Below are 6,431 nucleotides of genomic sequence, written 5' to 3'. Positions count from 1 at the left end.
CAGGGTGATGAGAACAATCATACAGAAAATGTCGATTGTAACAAATTGCAGAATGAATGTATAAAGGTGAAATTTTTTCCAAAATGTGATGCTTGGATTTGTAGTACTAGGTCACTAACAGCCATTCAAAGTCACATTGGCCACCATCATCGGTTTCGGAAGCCCCGGCGGAAGTATCCAAATTCAGAATAACAGTCACATCGGTTCCTCGGAGATGGTTTTACCGATTCAACCAAACTTCGTCTCAAATGAAAAAAGTTTTATCCCCGACCTCCGGTTCCGGAGTTATGGGTTGTAGCGTGCGGTCACAAAGCAAATTCCTATTCAAACCGATACTCCGATGAGATGGAAGCAAAAAAGGTAAAACATTTCGCTAAAATGTCTCTCAATCAACTTACATTTGCTGTGCTAGGTCACTGGCGGTTAACTGAACTTTCGTTGACTACATTGACCACCATAGACGATTCCGGAAGTGCCCGGGAAAAGCGACCATCTTTCCAAATTTTAGAACTCACACCAGTTTCCCGGAAATGGTCAGGCCGATTTTCAAAAACTTAGTCCCAAATGATAGATATTTTAACCCCACCGATGCCTATAAGATGTCGTACGGATCGCTTATACGGTTCCGGACATATAGACTTAACAGTCCGGTCAGATTTTATGTTATCTCGAAAAATTTGTTTTTATAAAAATCGACTTTTTGGGACTTTACCGATTTCGTACCTTTTTGCTTTTCTCATATAATGAAAGGCTATGCAATCACTGTAAAAATCGACTTTTTAACCGAGGCCCGGAGGGCCGAGCGAGTGGCATATACCATTCGACTCAGTTCGACGAGATCGGAAAATGTCTCTGTGTGTGTCATTTAAACTCACACAATTTTCTCCGAGATGGCTGAACTGATTTCCACAAACTTTGTTTCATCTGAAAGGTATAACGCTCCCATAAACTGCTATTGAATTTTTAGTTGATCCGACTTTCGGTTCCGGAGTTACGGGTTAAAGAGTGTAGTCAGACAGCAAACTCCCATATAAACTGGTAGCAACATGATGTCTAAATGATGAAATACATATTAAAATGGGTGCAACATTACATGGATTTGCAGGTCTAGATCACTTATGACGAATCAAAGTAACTTTGACCACATTGGCCACCTATGACGGATCTAGATGCCCCCGGGGAACTCACCAAGTTCCTAAACTAATATCATACCTATTTCCCAGCGAAATCTCTACCGATTTTTACAAACTTGATTTCAAATGAAAGATACAGTAATACCATTGACTGCTGCTGGCTTTCATTCAGTTCTGACTCTTGCTTCTGTAGTTACAGATTGGTTAGTAAGGTTACATTGGAATTTCCCATATAAACCATTACAATCGTAATAGGGGAACATGGGGAGATTTGACCAAGCGCAAAATTCTATTTTTGGCTATGACGTCTTCTATTCGGTTCTTAAATTTTTTTCTAAAATGCTTTGATACTTGTTTCAATCGTAATAGGGGAACATGGGGAGACTTGACCAAGCGCAAAATTCTGTTTTTGGCTATGACGTCTTCTATTCGGTTCTTAATTTTTTTTCAAAAATGCTTTGATACTTGTTTCGATCCCTTAAGACGTAATTTTTTATCAAACTTTGTATGGACATATCCACGCGACTACTAATTACTATTAAAGTACTCATATATCATCTTATTCCTTATGAAGTAGTGAAATGATTTTACATAAATCGGAACATTGGAATAGTTGTTACTAAAATTTGCACGACATTGAACGCAATAGCTTTTGTTGGGGAGACTTGACCAAGTGGTCATAAGCTGAAGAAAAATACAAAACTTCTGATTTTTATCATGCTTTGGTATCTATTTTTAATGTTAATCACGACACAAAAAAATCCCACCTCGACCATCAGTCTATATATTTTAGTGTTAGTCAACAAATTTGGCAATAATATGACTGATTTCTTGACGTGTGAACATGCAATGTAAGCAGTACAGTTAATCCTTAAAAAGAAATGCATTTAAAAAAAATCGAAATTTATGAAATGCAACCCTTTTATATTTTTACTGCTACCTAAGTATCTCGACAATATGGAAAAAAATAATTACAGTATGTTTTAAGTAATAATTTTTTGTTATAATTTTTCTAAATTCTCTTGGTCAAGTCTCCCCAGGCCTTGGTCAAGTCTCCCCGCAGTGGGGAGCCTTGACCAAAATAAAACGATCGCAGAAAAACTTTTATAACTTTTGTAAAATTAAATTAAAAATTCTGCAAAAAATCATGAAGACGCACAATAACTTTGCACATTATACCACAATGACTTTTGAGGGATTGAAGGCTTTTTTAGACTTACACAGTTGTGTTTCGGCTTCGCCTCATCCGAAACCGACACTAACTTTTTGTCGGATTAGATTAGCGCCGGCTTGACGCAAATCCCTTAAAACTAAAACACACTTTGTGTTTGAATCGAACGACTGAGCAGACGTGATGTCCCGTCCGAGCAGAAGTTCTGTTTATGCCGATGAGAACCAGTGAAGCCGAAACTAGTCTTGGCTTAGCAGGCCTATGCGAAAGCACTATACTATATTTCACTTTTTTTTTATCAGTCGTTCGATTGACACACAAAGTGTGTTTTAATTTTAAGGGATTTGCATCAAGCCGGCGCTAATCTAATCCGACAAAAAGTTAGTGTCGGTTTCTGATGAGGCGAAGCCGAAACGCAACTGTGTAAGAAATAAGGATTTGTGCTTTCAAGTGCAAAGACTGGTTTTACCAACAAATTTTCACCCTAGTGAGAAATTTTGGAAATTTTTCCTCCTTAGGGTGATATATAGTATAGGGCTTTTTTAGAGATTTATGCAGGTTTAGCTGAAAACCTGGTCAAGTCTCCCCATGTTCCCCTACCTCATAGCGAAGACTGCATATCAAGAGGACTGGCAACTCTGTACAGAATCTGGAGACTGCAACAACAACGCCACTTGCGGGTAAAGGTAGTACTTCCCATTGTGATGCACACACACATATACACTTTTACATTGAGCTTCCTACCTTCCTCCAATAGAGGCGATGTAACCCTTGTCGCTTCTGGTTTGTATTGGAAAAGGAAAGAGATGCCAGTTTTCTTAATATGTAGTCTTCGCTCATAGGCTAAAAATCTATTGAAATGGTCACCAAATTACTTCGACTAGCAGGTCTAGATCACTGATTGCCAATCAACCAATCTTTAAACATATTATCCACTATTGACAATTCCGAAAGTTCCGGATTCCGGGCATATTCCACAATTGAAGTCACATCGATTCATAGGTGCTGATTGAGCCGATTTTCTCAAACCAAGTCTCAAATGGGAGATATATGTAGTTGGATGTCCCCCTCCCCTTACCCCTTTACCCTTCATCACACTCTCCCCCTGAACCACCATAATACCTGCATTCCCTTTATCCACCCCGTATTCCGAAATAAGATGAAGGGTTTCTGACGTACTCTTCATTCTCAAACCACTAAACCCCACCCCCTCCTCTTCCAAACCCATTCCCCCAACTTTTTCAAAATCTGATCTTATGAATATAACATTGTACTCAGGCTGATAAAGTCAATTAAATATCACACTTTTTTGTTTAAAGTTATTTGGCGTCAACTTTCGTGGGATACTAAGAATGTAATAGACATTTTCCCTTGCTAATTAAATATCGTTACAATATGGAAAAGGAAAAAGATTGACTCATTCTAAGTCATTAATAAAAAAGAAAAAACAGCTAAGGAATCATAGTTTGGATAAATGAGAAAGGCTCAATTGCACCGCTAGGTGGATTAAAACAGGTTTTTTTTGTAAATTTTGCACTGTTAGACCCCCTTAAGGGAAGTTTAAGCTAAATAATGAGGAAAGGTTATCGGGCTATATCTAGGGACTAAAGAAGAATATTTTAAGAGCTTCGGTTTCTTAAAAAGTAAGAAAAATATATGTCCCGATTTTGTCAATGTCCCCGTTTTATCAGCCCAAAATTCACCAAGGGGATGATAAAAACGGGTCTTCACTGTAGTGTTATCAACCTCCTAATAGACATCAGTCCCTCTATTTGTGTATAATGATTTTTTTTCATTTTTAAAATCAAGTCCACTCCTCTCTTATCGTTCACAGATTGCTACGATGACCACACAAAAAACTATCCATCCTCATAGTCGAAACGTCTAGACAACCGCATCCTGTTACTTACTAGAGCAAATCCATGTTTTGACGTGCACCTAAACTACTTTGAATTGTCGTAAAAAAAGTGGAACAACAATGGGCAACCAAACAAAAAAAATGGTCCGATAAAATCTGCAACGATTTCCTTTCCATTTCTGCTACCCAAATGCGGTGAGAAGATAAAGGCGATCAGGTAGTTCGTAATGGTCTCCGTTTTTTTAAAGGTGATCCTGAGCAGGCAACTCCTACGTGACCCAACCGGGATAAAAGCCGGAAACAATAACCTTCTCGAGAATTGCTTTATTGTCCGTTTGTTTGGAGGTTGTGTTGTCTTTTTCCCGTCTGTATAGCCCACCAGCTTATCTTCGGCAAAAAAAAGTAAAAGTTGCTAATGGGATCTATTTGTAGGCAAAGATAACACGGTTTCACGCCGGTTTCCGCTTTGTTACATCAAGCGGATTTAGAGCGGATTTGGATGGTATTTAGAAATTACTGCGTATCTCCGTCTCCGGATCGCCGAATCGTGGCCTACTGCGATGTGTGTACACTTCTTCGAGTACACGTCGAACTCAAATAATTTATCAACCAAATAAGCAAACAAATATTTCGGTCAGTTTTGTTGACCATCCATCCAAACCGATAACAATCCCCGGTCCATTGACCCCGGACCACGCTGTCACCGAGATCGAATGCATGCAACCCAATCCGTTACGTGACGTTGAGCTGCGTCGAACCAACAGCTATACAGATATGCCATGCCTGTTGTGTATGTTAACTGTTGTATTCATTCGAATCGAATATGTCCACCCGAAAGCAAACAAATTAATCGCTCGTCGGTGGTGGACCGATAAAATATCGATTTCCTTCCAGCTCAGGTCGGCGTCGCTCCCGAATACAGAAGCCAAAAAGTGATTAATTTACAGCCGCGTGTAGCAGTTTTGCTCGCTCGCAGAGTCTGGACCACGATCAGGTATTTTCTGCTGGGTAGGTAGGTAGGTATCTCTTTCCCTCCATCCATCCATCCATCGATCCCAGCCAGCGCAGCAGCGTGCGAACGATTGAAATAATTTGCTCGTGGAAAGTCAGCCAAACGCAAGCGCCAAAGGCCTGGGCGGCTGTTGCTGCTTTGCCGGGCTGCGGCTGGCGGGAGCAGATCAGACGAGTGAAGTGTTCGCCGCGTTAAAATCGCTCAACATATGTTCAATTGCTGTTAAATGTTGCTATAAATTTAATTAAGCCACCGTTGTACGCACACGCGGCGTCTTTTGCTCCATAATCTACTGTGCATGTATGTGTGTATGTGTGTAGGGGGAGAGGGAAATTTCGTTTCCACGCGGTAAGCGTGTTGAAGCTGCATGCGCAAATGTAACGAAAAGTACGGACAACAGACCAGATTCGCGCGATCTAGGTCGAACTGTTTACCGGAGAGTGCATTTACGGGAATACGGTGAGTGTTTTGGAAGGGGAATCCGAAATGGCGTGGCATACAGCTACGTAAATTTCAGCTGCGCCCGCCGCCGAACGCCCGTTGCCTAATGGCTTAGATATTGGCGGCGAGCGTGAAACTGACCTACCACCATATCTCGTAGACTTCGGTGAGCAGTCGGTGCATTTGGCATGTGCAGGTGGTTAAGCTGTGATGCAGGCGAGTTAGCGGAACGGCGGTAATTTGATTGCCTTTTATTTTCATGATGATTATGCTTTTTTGGGTTACCGGGTTTGTAGAAGATGATGGAAGGAGATTTATTTCACTCTGAACCGTAACGAAAATGAGAACAAAATTATGAACCTGTACACAGCTCGCAATGTTTTGAAATTGATGTTAGTTCATAGGCGCGTGACTAGCAGTAAAATTGCGCATGTGAATATACATCATAAGCCTTCTCGAACATAGCCTGATATGAATGGTTTGGTTGGAAACGAAATATACAGTTTCCTAATCAACAATTGTTAGATAGCACAAATCAATCTCCAGCATAAACGTACAGCAACTATGAGTCTATCTCGACCTGTGCAGGAAGGTAAAGCTTCCATAGTAACCAATGCTAACCAAGCATAATTCCATAAAGAAAACTTCGATATTGGAAAATTACTCAACACTGCCTTCATTGCTTACAACAAGTCAAGCATTCTGACTAATCCACGTGAAATGCCTCGTACATGCATTCTTGCAAATAAAGCTATCGACGCGTGTCTCTTATCGGAGCTCACCATTCGCGAATCTGTGCAGACTGTCGGCAACATA

This window comes from Topomyia yanbarensis, chromosome 3, assembly GCF_030247195.1.
Source record: "Topomyia yanbarensis strain Yona2022 chromosome 3, ASM3024719v1, whole genome shotgun sequence".
NCBI lineage: Eukaryota > Metazoa > Arthropoda > Insecta > Diptera > Culicidae > Topomyia > Topomyia yanbarensis.
This window is presented reverse-complemented; position numbering follows the sequence as displayed.